Raw genomic sequence first — 16050 nt, 5'->3', positions numbered from 1 at the left:
CCAGTACAATCAATTGCTTACTGCCGTGTGAACCCGCTCTTTGTCTAATAAAAATACTATAAGCAAGTGTTCCTTCCACAGCATGATTTCTGAGCAATATGTGTGTCCTTACATCAGTTGCGCGCTTTGAATATGGTTAGGCTTTTCCAGGAACTGCTGTGATATGCCCAGTTACTGTGACTGTATTGTAGCCGTTGCCAATGTATCATCAGGTAGTTATGATATATCAGTGTTTGGAAAATGCCCATCCCACTCAAAAGCCACAACTGTTGGCTTTGCCAACGCATTTTTCTTAAAATCTTAGGACTTTTATTCCCGAATTTATATTTTGGGAAATCTAAGGCTACAAGTCCCAGATTTCAATCTCCCAAATCGAATGGGGCATGTTGCCAAGTGGGAAAATCCGTTCCAATGATCATGTCCTCTGGGAGTCCCGGGACAACTACTACCTTTAGTATTGCTATCCTTACACTAATGTGAATGGAATTTTAGGATAGACCCCAGCATCCCTATAGAGACAGGTTATTTTTATGGGTTCTTTCAAATTTAGTCTGTTCGGGTAGACCAGATACGAGCAGATGGCCAATTGTCTGCTTCTTGAGTCAATCAGGGCCCAGAATTGATTTGTTTGGACGGATTTCCAGGCCTGGAAGGAGCTGATAGAACACAGGAAGATGTCAGTTTCCTCAGTGGTTTTGCCCCCTTCTCCTCCCATTCTCTCCACTCCTCTGTTCCTAGCCACCCTATTTCCATAGGTTCATCAGGTTGGTTTTCGGACATGTGCGAGCAAAAACCCTTTCTCGCCACATGATAAACAGTTGGGAGTGGTAGGATGGATAGGTCTTGCTCTAGCTATGACCGCACCCATTACCTCACTGGATTAAGATTATTACCTCCAATTTTGCTAGGAATATTGCCTTGGATATGCTGCCCAACCCAGTTGAGTCCCCCGAGAAACAAACCACAGCCTTTCCCATTTCTGTGTCTGATCTGAAGAGCGTACTTAAGAAAATGCATCCAATGACCCATCGTGGTGATATCATTTCATCTAAGTTTATTCTGGGTAAAATCAATTAATTTGCCCCTTTTCTTTTGTGATTTACCAACGCAACCTTTCTTCACAAAATTGTTCACTACTCTATAAAAGATTTTGTGGTAAATACCTTGCTAAAGAAACCTGGACACAGAACCCCATCATAAACCGAAATTTGAGACCTATTCACAATTGCTACAATACAATTCCAGGAGCACTTAGATCATTCTGATATTCTGCATCCTAGGCAGCCAGGGTTTTGATCTAATTAAGGCACTGAGAGTGCCTTGTTGGATATTCAGACTCAATGCCAGGTGTCATCAATAGGAGCAAGACTGGGCTAGTATGTTATTCGATCTATCAGCAGCTTTTGATCTTCTCGATCACAAGAGGCTCCCAAGAACTCTATCCAGTATAGGAGGCTGCTCCAAGGACGCCGTTGACTGGATCAAAGCATTTCTTACTAATAGAAAATCTCAAATCTGGTGGGGTCATGCGGTCTCTGACCTAGCAAAAATCACTTGTGGAGTTGGAAAGGGGGTAGCCCCCCTCAGGCGCTTTACAGTGAGACAAGGTGAATTCGAGGCACTGATGAGCCAGAGGGTGCAGGGACAGTGAAAGGGTTGTTTTCCGATCCAGCAGGACCCCATGCTAACAATCAATTATAATGTATTCATATGGTGTGGCCCAATTCCACACTACAGCTAAGTCAATGCCTAGTCTGGGATACTGAATGGAAACCCTTATTGATATATCTTTATGTCCAGTTCATGAGTTCTGGATGACTACCCCTATATAACACCCCTCTCTTAGAATCCCCCTGATCCCACTGAGCCAAGAAGTAGTTCTGTTTTGCAAGTTTAAAAGGTTTATTTGAGAAATAAAACAAAATATAGATACCACGCTTTTATAATAAATTAATAATCGATATCGCCCTTATAAATATAATGTTAATCAACAATGGGTAATCTGACACTAGCACACTTCTTTATAATCAATGAGGAGTTAGTATAGGATGGATCAAGTAGCAAAAATACTTTTATGATTTCAAGGGAAAAGCAATGAGGAATAAAATGCAGTACAGAAATACTTGAGATGATTTTAGCAAAAGATAAGATAATCACTTTTTCTCTGGCAATTCACCCCCCTCCCCTATGCAATGTAAGAAATGGAAGTAGATGGAAAGAGGAGCACACAGTTCTCAGGAATGCAATCAAATACAATACGAAATTCAGTTCCCCCCCAGCAAGTTTAGAGAAAACCGGTATGAGTTTTAAAACACAGGCCCAAGTGCTTTGAATGTGGTGGCAATGAAGGGAGAAATATGCTGAAAATGCTTTTAATTCCCTTTAGGAGGTTCAGGGTGAGTGAGAGATACTTGGGATGAGCTCAGGCTCACTTTAGCAATGATTCAGGGATGGTTTATTACCAAGTTGCAAACGGATTTTAACAAAGGAAAGAATGGAGCTGCTATTTTGACAAGTGGAGAAATTGAGCCAAAATCGCAAATCGCGGTAAATTTCGCGAGTGCGTGTCTCGCGATTGCGGAAAAAGTATAAGGAGATCGATATTGAAAAGTCACAGCAATAGGATAGAAACCTGGGGGACGCTGCGGGTAGAGAGAGGTGGAAGACAAAATGTCTCAGCACTTCACAGTGATCTGGGTCAGCTCTCTGGTTCTGCTCACAGCGGTCTGGGTCACTCTGGATCTCTGGTCTCTGGCAATTGTTCTTGGCAAAGAATTCAAACAGCTCGCCCGGCTGTGGAATAGTTGCAAATGATTTTTGAAGTCGTCGGTCAGCATGCTCCGCAGCAAATGGAATTGAATGTCTCTACCTGTCCCAGCAGTCTCTTTTTAGTGTTTTGAAAATGGGTGTGTGCCTGGGCCTAGCTAAGCCTGCCCCTCTCTACTTGTCATTGGCCCAATTATCCCCTCTCCCATGATTGGGGGAAGGAAATGGATCGTCAGCATGATGAAGTCTGTTTATGGGTCAGAGGATCCTCCCCTGGTCAGTTTGCCCACAAATCTATATTTGATTCAAATACATCCTTCCCAGATATACAATTTGTTGAAATTACATGTGCACATTATATATGCCTTATGGTCCACGCTTGATCGCCTCTGATCTTCCTGGGGGCTTGCATTCAAAAATGACATTTTGCGCTTTTTAACTGGTTTTGCAATATCGGACATTTACCCAAAATAACACACGTGCGCAAGGAGTATGGACATTAATTGATGAAGTGTCAGATTTTTAACATGCAGACATTTGGAGTGAGACCCTATTTTCCGCTAGCAATCCCCCAGAATACACCACAGGGTCCCAACGCCTCTCAAAATGTTCACAGAAAAATCATAAAAATAATGATATTACTTATATAATTCTGACAAGTCCGCACTATGAGTTATCTATCTTATTATGCCCTGGTCAAAAAGGGGTGTGGCTTCCCACATCACAGGGTGGAATAACTAGTTTATCCACTTCCCCCAAGCTCAGCTACTAGCAGAGGCACTGCCCCTCCCAGTTTCCCCTAAGAGGAAGCCACTTTACGGCCCCACAATATAACATTTGCCTGAGTCCAGGACAGGCCTTTGTTCAACTCCCTGTAGTCTCCAGCTGCTCCACCCCTAATCTAATCAGAGAGGTGACAACTCCTTTTGGCAAGGGGAGTGGCTGAACAGGTTTCAACTCCTGTCGGGGGTAGTTGTCAGGCAGAATCCAGTTTCATTAAGCCAGGTTTCAGCTAAATGTCACTTTTTGTTCCCAGTTTTCTACATTCAAATCAAACTGACAATTTTTACATATACATTAAATAATTACTTCATTCAAGTCATTTCAGAATATAGTTTTACATTGTATCCACCTCTTAGCGTCTTTCCTTGGTCTGGTTTTGTTTCATTTGTTCAGTTTTACACAAAAGTCTGAAGGTTTTAAAACGCCGGCTTTCTGATAGTGGCGAGTACTGGTAATGCAACCATTTTTGGGATTAACAAAATGAATTCCCCACAGTTCTGAGTTGCTTTTTTGGCAATCAGCATTGCCTTTCCCAATGGTTTCAGGCTACTGTGTGTGTAGCCCACTGGTGGTTTTAGGCAGTGCCCTCCTGTGCTCACAACATAGGCAAAAATGGGTGGCAGCCTATTCTTCATGTTTTCCCTGCACACTCTCTGGGGAGTTCTGGCCATCATGATGTTTTCCATGCCAGTACTGCACAGTTTTATTGTAGGGCTTGGATGCATTGGTAAAAACATCCCACAGGCGGCATCACTATTTTTGTGTAGACATTAATAATCATAGGTAGAAGAGAAGGCTTGCAGGGTAAAGGTGGCATTGCATGAACTAGGCCCAAATCCACAAGGCAACAGAAATCTCCAGTCATGCCCGATCTCTCATGAGGACAGTTTGCGCTCCCACCTGCCACACTGTAGTTCATTGTACTTGAAAGTGTTGCAAAGATGTGTCTTTCACCCAAGAGGAATGTGCCTAACAGGCACTAAAACAACCAGGCTCTACAATGCCTCTGCTCAGCCTGTCCTTTGGCACCACTGCCCGGCAGATAATACTCATCCTCTTAAGAACACAGCACCAGTACAATCAATTGCTTACTGTCGTGTGAACCCACTCGGGCTAATAAAAATACTATAAGCAAGTGTTCCTTCCACAGCATGATTTCTGAGCAATGTGTGTCCTTACATCAGTTGCGTGCTTTGAATTTCGTTAGGCATTTGCCAGGAACTGACATAATATGCCCAGTTACTGTTTTCTAGCTGTTGCCAATTTACCATCAGGTAGTTATACAACAGTGTTTGAAAAAGGCCCATCCCACTCAAAAGCCACAACTGTTGGCTTTGCCAATGAATTTTTCTTAAAATGTTAGTACTTTTAGTCCCAAATTTATATTTCGGTAAATCTAAGGCTACAAGACCCAGAATGCAATCTCCCAAATCGAATGGGGCATGTTGCCAAGTGGGAAAATCCGTTCCAATGATCAGGTCCTCTGGGAGTCGCGGGACAACTACTACCTTTAGCATTGGTATCCTTACACGAATGTGAATGGAATTTTAGGATAGACCCCAGCATCCCCATCGACACAGGTTATTTTTATGGGTTCTTTCAAATTTAGTCTGTTTGGGTAGACTAGATACGAGCAGATGGCCATTTGTCTGCTCCCTGAATCAATCAGGGCCCAGAATTGATTTGTTTGGACGGATTTCCGGGCCTGGCGATTTTGCTCCGGGCCTGGCGATTTTGCTCCTTTCTCCTCCCATTCTCTCCACTCCTCCGTTCCTAGGGGATTAGGGATTATATATATGAAGATCACAGATATGACAAAAAGTTGAGGGTGGGTAGGAAAACCATTGTTGGGTCGCCCATTAGGACATTCTTCGTTAACTACATCTGTTGTCAGTTACGGACAACCTAGGCATCACTGGGAACCCCTTACCCCCAGCATATAGCACTGCACAATATTCCATGGGCCCAATATACTCACCACTAGTCAAATTATATTGTCATTAGAAGCAACATCTCGACCTGCACAACACAAAGGCATTATACATATGAAGATGATAGATATGACAAAAGGTTGAGGGTAGGTAGGAAAACCATTGTTGGGTCGCCCATTAAGACAGAAGGACCGATTCTTGGTTAACTACATCTGTTGTCAGTTACGGACAACCTAGACATCACTCGGAACCCCTTACCCCCGGCATATAGCACTGCACAATATTCCATGGGCCCAATATACTCACCACTAGTCAAATTCTATTGTCATTAGAAGCAACATCTCGACCTGCATAACACACAAAAAGACAAGGAGTTAACATCTATGTTTGAAACTAAATGCTTACACAGAGAGCATGTTTTAGTGTTCAGAAAAACAGTCTCACCACTGACAGTCTGCCGGTAATTCCAGCTGGTTTTAAGTAGTGTCATCATTAACACTAGGCTAACACAGAAAACCCTTCACAATAAATGTTGGTCTCACCAGACCAGATTAGTCCTGAAGACTACAGGCCGCTTCGTATCCTGACAAAAAATAAAATAAAAGGTTACTTCTGTGAATGGAATTTTAGGATATACCCAAGCCTCCCCATCGACACAGGTTATTTTTATGGGTTTGTTCAAAATTATGTCTGTTTGGGTAGACTGTGCGCGCATAATTTGGCTGCGTTATATTGCCCATCACACGTCGCAGGCTTCTTACAGATAGAGCGATCCTACCGTGCAGTGTCCGAGAAGCACATTGAGTTGGACACTATCCGCGAGGCACTACCGGGGTCGGCGAATGTCATTCAGCAGTGCATTATTCACATGCTTACCTTGCAAATCCTAGGCCAGATCTCTTGGAAGTCGCACTTCTGCTGCCAACAACCTGCAAAAGGGTGCAATCATTGGACATCTATTGCATTTCTAATGCAAGACCAGCGCCCGCCCAGAACATGCACATTCCTGAAATGTTGCTCGTCAGCCACATTGAGACCGACATGCGACTGTCAAGGAAAGGCCTCACTTTAGGGTCAATTCTATCCACATCAACTACAACGACTCCACATGGCTTGGATAAAAGCAAGAACATGGTCAGATCTCGAATAGTTCCACAACCAGCAGGTAGGTACACAAATGACAACACCTACACACAAATGTTGAAATAACCTAGTAGCAGTACAAATATCTACGCATCAAACGTGGTGATTTTTTTTGTTGCTTTCTTCTTCAAGTTATTTTTAACTGGGCTCGATCTTCAGTCAATACTGAACCACAATACCTTGCGTTTTCCTCCATGATGTTAAATTGCGACTGTAGTCTTTGAAACCTGTCTTTAGAGAAAGCAGTTAAAGACGTGCAGGCGGCTACAGATGGGGTGAACGTGTGATGGGTCAGCTGCAAGCAATGTCCACTACATCGGGGAGGGGGCGACTGGAGCAAACATACCCAACACGAGAGCCCTTCTTGTATATGGCTGGCTTTAACGCAAATAGAACCTGCATTTGAATACCTTCACGTGCATGTATTGTGCTTCTCTATAATGTTCTTGGCAACCATTTAGAACATGTTAGCTATGGTAATTGGGCTAACATGCCTCTGACCATGGCCATGTGGAAGGGGCTCATCGATCACACGTGCCGTGCACATTTTAAATTGCTCCGCTCACTTTGTACTTCCCGCCCCAGTCTCCAGGTGTTAACACTGGAGAAAATTCAACACGTTCATGTTCTACGCGATAACCATACCGGTCTCTTCCTAATAGAAGAGGAAACTGCACATAATATAGAGGTGCTCTCTTACTAAGGAGTGAGAGTAGGGAGGGAAGTGTGATCAGTTAGCAAGAACCTAAACATAGTGCAACAAACTGAAGTGTAAAATGAAATTAGCGCCAAGGAAGGACCCACCATTAAATATTGGCCTTCTCAGTGGAAGAGCGATGGTGTCTTAGAACAAAAGGGATCAGTGCCACAGTAAACCTACTCAGCAAGCAATCAATGAAGTGCTGCCGATTAGGGATTATATATATGAAGATGATAGATAAAACAAAAGGCTGAGGGTGGGTTGGAAAACCATTGTTGGGTCGCCGATTACGACAGAAGGGACCAATTCCTGGTTAACTACTTATGGACAACCTAGACATCACTGGGAACCCCTTACCCCCGGCATATAGCACTGAACAATATTCCATCAGCCCAATATACTCACTAGTCAAATTCAAATTATATTGTCATTAGAAGCAACATCTCGACCTGCACAACACAAAAAAAGACAAGGAGTTAACATCTATACAAATGCTTACAGAGAGCATGTTAGTGTTCAGAAAAACAGTCTCACCACTGACAGTCTGCCGGTAATTGCAGCTTGTTTTAAGTAGCATCATCATAACACTAGGCTAACACATAAAACCCTTCACAATAAATGTTGGTCTCACCAGATCAGTCCTGAAGACTACACGCCGCTTCGTATCCTGACAAAAAAGAATAAAAAAGGTTAATTCTGGTTCAAGTGTGTGGCAGTACTTTATGAAGGGCTATAAAATAACTGGATCCCAATTTACTTGCATAACCTAAAACATCCTAATCACTGGAGCTTTAAGTGCCCATAACTCACTCAATTCAAGTAACCCCACCAGGCCCCTTATAGGAAGGGTAAGCTCAGGGGCAACGCGTTAGTCTTGGAAGCAAGATAAGGCAGCGCAACACAGTTCGAATACTGATCCCATGCTTACACACTTGTTGGTATTAAGCGTGTTATAAAAAACAAATTTACCATCCAAGTATGCCCCTCAGTGACTACAGCACTCACTTTGCTCTTGTCTGCCCCCACATGATTCTGATGTGCAAAGTATTTTCTTAAATGAAACTGGTTTGAAACAGTGAATTGATGCCCCCGGGCTCAGGCATGTGGGATGTTCTGGCCCACGAGGCTCTGCCCTGCAACATCACTTTGTGCTGCTTTCATCAAAAACAGAATGGCCGCCAAATAGCCCTATGCGCTAAAATCTCTGAGAAGTGCGTAGGGAAACCTGAAAAATAGGCCGCCAATCCATTTGCCTGTGTCAGTGGTAGAACCGGAGACCAAACTACCAAAACCTGTCATTGGGCTGCCCGAACTACCGGAAAAGGCAGAAACACATTCCAAGGAAAACCCTAAGTGCTTTAAAATCTGGTTTTCCTTGGCTGTTGAAATTGCAAACTCAAAAAAGATCCAACATCTCTGTTGGGTGTTAACCATCACCTTATCTAAGGAATCCCCATAAGCACAATGTCAGAAGCATATTTCATCACAAAAATATCCCCATTCAAAAAGGTGCTTGCCTGGAAAAATATGTCAGAATATGGGCGCAGAAAAGGTGCTTGCCTGTGTCAAAGCTGTCATTTACTTATACTGGCAGTTTAAAACTTGTGGAAAAAAAGAGACTTGCCATCAAAAGCAATATAAGGTTGCTACAATTCAATCTCTATATTTTGCAATACAAGGTTGCTACAATTCAATCTCTATGTTTTAAAAAGACTGGAATTAAGAGATCTGTGTGTATATTTGTTGAAAATGTAAGCTATTTTAGCAAAAGACAATTTAAAAAAAAGTGTTTTACAGTGAACTGAGGCCAGCCACACTGGACTTCAAAGGCACATTCCATAGTTTGCTCCAACAAAGGGGGCCTTGCTTTTGCTCTCTGCCCAGGAACTATCATATAAATGCTAATGAAAGGAGGAGGGGGTTTTGCTCTGCTTCTCTGGGAAAGAGACAATAGGCTTCCTGGACTGGAAGTAAAAGCAAATTCAGGTGTCAACAAACTGCCAGCAGGAAGAGGCCAGGAGTGCTCTGGACCCAGCCAAATCTTGGGGGCGGTATCAGACAGATTTGTGCATCTCAAACCACAAGGAAATATTTTTTTGAAAAATACTTATAGAAAACTGTGCAAAACTTGGAAAAATCTGTAATTTAGAAGTTGTTAATATGAAAATGCTGATCACCGTTTGAAACTACTCTAAACTCTGGCCGATGTTCAGAGACAGGACTACAGAGATTTTGATGTAGCAATCGTGTAATGATAGGAATATGAAACTTTACAGGATGTCCAGATGTCATGCGCATGTATGGAGAAAAATGTGGACAGATATGACGCTGGGTATCCCACCAAATGCACAAAAAAACTGCAATTTTGAACCAAAACTCTAAAGAAGATGGGTCTCGGACAGATACGTGCCATACTAAATCTGTAATGTGAATATGGATTATTAGCAAGTTGGTGATATTGTAAATATGATTCGTGAAAAATATATTTACTGTACTGAAACAAAGGGGAGGTACTCCCTGGATTGTAAAATGCAGCATCACTACGACACTAGATTTCCTTCTCAAATCAGGAGAGGGGAAAGACCCTGACCAATAGGATTCCTATAGGGTGTGCTTCCTAGAGGGTGTGCTTAGTATCATGTAGCCTACCCACCCTTTGGGAAATACATAAATAGGGACAGGTTAGGACCTAGAGGGACAGACAGATTCACCCATCAACTGATTTACTGGTGAAGCGCTCTGCAGGGGGAACCCAGATCCAAGACTCCAGAACTCTTAAAAGCAGAAGGACCAATTCCAAAGCTGAACCCTTCTCAGCTTGGCTTTAAAATCTTGCAACCTGATTTTACTCCAGATTTCCAAGGGGCACACCAAAAATTGAACAGCCTGGCTGTGCCGCTTCTGCTTTCTTGCAAAGAACTTTTGCTAGAATCCAGAGATCCAAACCAGCAGAGCAGAGCTGTAACCAGATAACTGCAACCCAGAACCAACCCGTCAGATCCAGTCCAGAGGCCGTGCAGAGACCAGAGTGCCGTGCTGAGTGCAGAACCGGGTGCCTGAATCCAGAGACCAGAGTGCCGTGCTGAGTGCAGAACCGGGTGCCTGAATCCTGTCCGGTGGGCTAGCAGAATTCCAGTCCAAAACCTTTGACCAGATCCTGACGGCCTATTCCAAAACCATAGTTGTGAGTATCTACAGCATAGAATTGTCCATAGCCAATCTCTTATCCTTAAGTAATCCTATCCAACCCATTCTATCATATCCAGAACTGCAATTTAGAATCTTGTTTTTCCTGAATCTTTCCCTTATCCATATAGTCCTTTGAAAATCTTTGCGCCAATATATTTGCTGAAGTCAGACAAGTGTCTCGGCGGACAACAGTCAGAGCAGAGGCGCCGTTGTTCTGGTGGCCGTCCGTTGGGTATCTTGCATCTTCATAATAGCCTCCTTAGTGTAAAGAAAATACCCGTTTGTAATTCAAAAGCGCATCTTTCATTTGAAAATTGACTCTTTCTGAGAAAAGTCAACCTCTACTAAAACCTTCATAGCTTCCATACCGTATATGCTAGAAACAAAAATTTAAGTGTCAAATTGAAGCCAACATCCTCAGCTTATAGTTTTGCCGCAATTGCGTTTCTCGCGCGCTGAAAAGTTTGCCGCTATTTGGCTAAATTTCATCACGTGTAAAACAGCTATTCTTGGCATCTGACCTCAGAATTCAGTATTCAATCTGCTAGTTATTCGATCATTGATTGCGTTTACCTGAAACTATACAAAGTGGGCCCCACTAGTTTTGAATCCAATTTAGTAAAGTAAAATCAATTTTCAGTGTTTATCCCATTCAAAAGCATTTGACCTGTTTGAAATCATTCCGGTTTCTCACTGCTTGCTGGGGGAAGTGGGATTGAAACTGTATTTGTTGAGTGTTTATTCCTGAAACGCGTGTTCTCTTCTTCCATCTCTTGATCTTGCATATTAGGGGGATTGAGTAGTGTACAGGGGGAAAGAGTGACATTGCAATTGATTGAACCCATATCAAGTATTAGTCTATGCTGCATTATTATTCTTATCCATACTCATACTGATTAAAGAGATGATTGTTGTGACCACCAATGGTGATCATTCTATAAATATTAATAGTGTGATATATTGTTCAAATTCATAAAATAAATCTTTTAACTTTTAATTTTGCAAAACAGCCCGTTTCCTGGTTCAGTGAGACCAGGGGGGATTCAAAGAGAGGGCGTGATATAAGGGTACATCATTCAGAAATAAGAAGTTAGACAAAAATATATAATTAAGGGTTCCAACTGTGCATCACATGCTAGACATTGACTTAGGTGGAGGGCTGGGTTGAAATCACTTACAGGCACTGTACAAATGTAAAACAAATTCCAACAGTAGCATGCATTCGATTTATTCACAAACGGGCGTCTCAAGCAATATAGTTGACAAATGATGCTAAAAAAAAATTATAATCTTACCGCTGACAATCTGCCGGTAATTGCAGTTTGAGTTTCATCACGGAAACCCATTTAACATCCTAGATTAGCACCCATGTCGCAGATAAACCCATACAATTCCCCACTACAGTAGCATGGCCCAAAGTCCAGCAGGGTTCATCTATTTTATTAATTGGACCTATGCACAATTGTTTCCAGGCGTCAGAAGACATGGAGGTGGGGATGGGCGGAACCACACAAGGTTATTTTGGCCTAGATATCCTTGCCAATTTCAAACAAACATGCCCAAGATTGTACAATGGGTGCAGAATGCACCGACACCAGATCACTAGTATGAATATCAAAAGGCGATCAGGGAGACTCCCACATGGCGAGTTTGAAGCCAACTAAGCAAAGCCAGCACTTATAGGGACCCAGGGGTATAACGTTTTAGTCAGAAAAATGACCCTACCAAGAGTGCGAGAAGAGGCCTTGGAGATAAGGAAGGGAAATAAACTAGATAGGTTTGCCCTCTTGAGCTAGTTATCTTTAACACCCAATTTTGACCCTGGTAAACTGGAGTCACATGGTCCACGATAAACCCATATTGAAAAGAATGGAGATACGCAACGGATCAAATTTTTTTTTTTTTTTTTAGCACAAATTAAAAACATTTAATAATAAAATTTGCAGCTCATATCAGCTCCTTGTACAAACATCTTTTATACAAAATAGGTTAGCAACGGATCAAATTGAGTTCTTTAAATGGGAGCGATTTGCTGCATGCGGCATTACCAGCCCATTCCTTCCCTCTCCAAAGGGAGACCCAACTGAGGATTGTGCTCTATACCTAGTGGTGGCTTTTAGGTTTGCGCCGCATCTATTGGTCCACCACAAACATATGGCTCCCAGTGAGATCTGTACTCGAGGTTAGGAATCCATCCTAAGGACCAACTCAAGAGGAGCATGTTTCAGCCATCAAATAGTAAATGCAGGAGCGTCTTCAGCATTTCATAATCAACACAAAGTTCAGTGTGGTGCAGGAACTCATCACACGACTGGCTTCTCAATTACTCAAAACTAAGGTTGCATGGTTCAGGCTCCGCTGTTCTTTCAAAGCTGAGGCAAAGGTAAACGCAAAGGCAGACAACTCACCTTCACGACGGCAGAATAGTAGTCGGCTTGCTAACTTGGGAGTGCTTCATACCTAAAGAAAAAAACATTAAGATGACCATATTTGCCCCCTCAACCACAATATACCAATATCTGAATGTTCACATCCTCCCAAACCTCAGTAGTAAGGGGTGGATTAGTCATCTTCTGCGAAATACAATCCATAGGAGCAGTATTGATTGCTGCAGGCACCCTCCCCTTCACATTTAATAGTGGTTGCCCTCTTCCTAGGTGTGTCTGCGCCCAAGATTTACCAGATCCAGTGAAATCATGCCCGCTTATAAGCAACTTTTGCCAAAAGTAGCTTATAATAGCTTCAGGTAGCTTGTTGCGGTTTTTGTCCGCTTGTCTGACCACCTGTGCGCGCGTAATTTGGCTGGGTTATATTGCCCATCACACGTCGCAGGCTTCTTGCAGGTAGAGCGACCGATGCTCCCTATCCCACCATTGCAGTGTCCGGGAAGCACATTGGAGTTGGATCCACGAGGCACTACAGGGGTCGGCGAATGTCACTCAGCGGTGCATCATTCACACGCTTACCTTGTAAATCCTAGGACAGATCTCCTGGAAGTCGAACTTCTTTTGCCAACAACCTGCAAAATGATGCAATCGTTAGGATGTCTATTGCATTTCTAATGTAAAAAATGATGCAGAAACTGACCAGCACCCGCCCAGAACATGCACTGTCCTGAAATGGTGCTCGTCAGCCACATTGAGACCGTCACGTAACTGTCAAGGAAAGGCCTCACTTTAGGTCAATTCTATCCACATCAACTACAACGAGTCCACATGGCTTGGATAAAAGCAAGAACATGGTCAGATCTATTTAATGTTGTACATTCGAGAAGTTCCACAACCAGGAGGTAGGTACACACATTACAACACCTACACACAAATGTTGAAATAACTGTAGTAGCGGTACAAAAAGGTCTACGCATCAGACGTAGCAATGTTTTTTTTTTTTTTGCTTTCTTCGTAAAAGACATTTTTAACTGGGCTTGATTTTCAGTCAATACCGAACCACAATACCTTGCATTTTTCCTTCATGATTTTTAAATTACGACTGTAGTATTTGAAAAATATCTGTAAAGAAAGAAAGCAGTTATGGGCGTGCAGGCGGCTGCAGATGGGGGTAACGTGTGGTGGGTCAGCTGCAAGCAATGTCCACTACATCGGTGAGGGGGCGACTGGAGCAAACATACCCAACACGAGAGACCTTCTGGTATATGGCTGCCTTTAACGCAAATAGAACCTGCATTTGAATACCTTCACATGCATGTATTGTGCTTCCCTGTAATGTTGCTGGTCCGTTACCAATAAAACGGAACCCAGCGACCGTCAAAAGAAACATTTGCTCTTGGCACCTGTTTAGACCACGTTAGCTAAGGTAATTGGGCTAACATGCCTCCGATCAGGGCCGTGTGGAAGGCGCTTATCGATCACACGTGACGTGCACATTTTAAATTGCGGCGCTCACTTTGCACTTCCCGCCCCAGTCTCCAGGTGGTAACACTTGAAAGGCGTTCACGTTCTATGCGATAACCAAACCAGTCTCTTGCTAACGGAACAGTAAACTGGACAATCGAGATTATTATAGCAAGACTCACATTAAATAGTAATCATTAAATCCAACCTTGCAGCACTTCCTAAAATCCAGCCGTGAAAAAAATAAAATAAATAAATAAAATCACAGCGTGGATTACGAGTCCGTGAAAAACACACTTTGCCCCATCAAATTCAACGTTTAAAGAAGTCACTAACATACATGCCAACATTCCAACCTACCTGGAAGGAGTGGGAGAGAAAATCAGAACACGTACTAATTCCAAAAAAGTGGTGTTGGGGAGTACCGCAATGAAGAGATCAAACAAATAATTAAACCAAAGGTTTAAAGTCTAGCCAATCGATACCGACGCAGCGAATGATTTACACACCAAGATACAAGCACGCGCAGCTAAGAAACATCAACCCAATGACTGATGCTGGGCACTACTTAAGAGGGAAATACCCGCAAGCGGGGCCGTGGCAGAAGGCAACGGATCGTCACCAAGATTACCTGTCCACTCTCTGACCAGAAATAATCGTGGCTGCAACACCTCCTAACGTGCACTTCTCTCATTGGTTCTTTGAGCTAATGGGTGTTCCATAGAGTTTTAAAGAAGAACTAGAAGGCAACATGATGAGAGCACAAAACGAGGCGGCCATGGACGCCATGCTGCTGGAAAAGAAGCATGTCTATAAATTCTAAATCTTTGCAGATTAACTGTCGAGAACTAGGCAATTTGGACAGATAATGTCGAAATAGTCAGCAGAGGATACAGAAGACTGGTGGTCCTTTCTGATGAATGGCAGACAGACTGCTCGTGTGATAGCTGCTGCCAGATTTCTAAACACAGTTTTCATGACATTTAGGGGAGTTTTTGGCTGCCCTTTTCTTTTTAACTATACTATGTGATGAAACGGAACACATTTCTGTCTTCCTTTTGCAAAATAAATTGTAATCAATTAAAGCAAATAAAAAAAAGAAGTGGTAGAACCCCAGCATTTCCTATGCATCAGTGTGCAGAAAATGTGCAACATGTTGTTTTTACCCGCTTTTAGATAACAGATAATTGTAACATGCTACTGTGTTTTTTTACTAAGCTATGGCTTAATACATTTTTAAAAAACTATAAAAGAATGATGCAATAAATGATTTCACACATTAGCCTAACAACCCAATTTCTGGCATTACTGTGTCTTCAGGATAAATATTGTAATTTGCAAGTTACTAGCCAGGCACAAAAAGTAATCTACCTCTTCAGTTCGCCAAGTCAATTGTAATTCCTGCTGACGGAAGCAATTAATCTGTAGCAATATATACTGCATTACCTCCACGTCCACTCTTCCTCGTCCCAGTACTTACTTCATGAGGCACCTGCCTCCGACACAGGACCTTCTTCTATTTCTTTAAATCTCTATAACTCCTCCCCCACATCCATGTCACTCAGTTTTAATTTTTCCTGCCTCCGGCAGGTTGGACTTTTTCTTCCCGGTGTGGGGCACCAGGGAGCACCGATTGCTGGCCCCCTGGGGGGGGCTGTGTGGCGGGGCCCTCGGCTCCCTCAGGTGC

At 42.8% G+C, this 16050-nt stretch overlaps 1 long non-coding RNA gene and 4 other non-coding genes across 7 annotated transcripts in view; all 5 read right to left on the bottom strand.

The window, feature by feature from the left end:
* Positions 1–15059, bottom strand: part of LOC138566365 (uncharacterized) — a 45668-nt gene extending 30609 nt beyond the window's left edge. Inside the window, exons 1-7 of one of the 3 annotated variants that reach the window (XR_011301921.1) lie at positions 14995–15059; positions 13479–13531; positions 12921–12972; positions 7955–7990; positions 7729–7772; positions 6357–6409; positions 5787–5827 (exon numbers count right to left, since the gene is read on the bottom strand). This is a non-coding gene — a long non-coding RNA (uncharacterized lncRNA). Of the gene's footprint in view, positions 1–5786; positions 5828–5924; positions 6059–6356; positions 6410–7728; positions 7773–7954; positions 7991–12920; positions 12973–13478; positions 13532–14723; positions 14833–14994 lie in introns of those variants that run through there. The other 2 variants (XR_011301920.1, XR_011301922.1) reach the window with 2 other exon arrangements.
* LOC138568154 (small nucleolar RNA SNORD65) lies at positions 5905–5975 on the bottom strand. Its single transcript, XR_011302520.1, has one exon. It is a non-coding gene; the product is annotated as a small nucleolar RNA SNORD65 (small nucleolar RNA).
* On the bottom strand, positions 6475–6609 carry LOC138568128 (small nucleolar RNA SNORA16B/SNORA16A family). The gene has a single exon (XR_011302500.1). It is a non-coding gene; the product is annotated as a small nucleolar RNA SNORA16B/SNORA16A family (small nucleolar RNA).
* LOC138568158 (small nucleolar RNA SNORD65) lies at positions 7838–7908 on the bottom strand. Its single transcript, XR_011302524.1, has one exon. It is a non-coding gene; the product is annotated as a small nucleolar RNA SNORD65 (small nucleolar RNA).
* On the bottom strand, positions 14218–14360 carry LOC138568126 (small nucleolar RNA SNORA16B/SNORA16A family). Its single transcript, XR_011302498.1, has one exon. It is a non-coding gene; the product is annotated as a small nucleolar RNA SNORA16B/SNORA16A family (small nucleolar RNA).
* Positions 15060–16050: the final 991 nt, after the last annotated feature.

Source organism: Ambystoma mexicanum, chromosome 2p (genome assembly GCF_040938575.1).
Source record: "Ambystoma mexicanum isolate Mex_15411 chromosome 2p, UKY_AmexF1_1, whole genome shotgun sequence".
Lineage (NCBI taxonomy): Eukaryota > Metazoa > Chordata > Amphibia > Caudata > Ambystomatidae > Ambystoma > Ambystoma mexicanum.
This window is presented reverse-complemented; position numbering and strand designations above follow the sequence as displayed.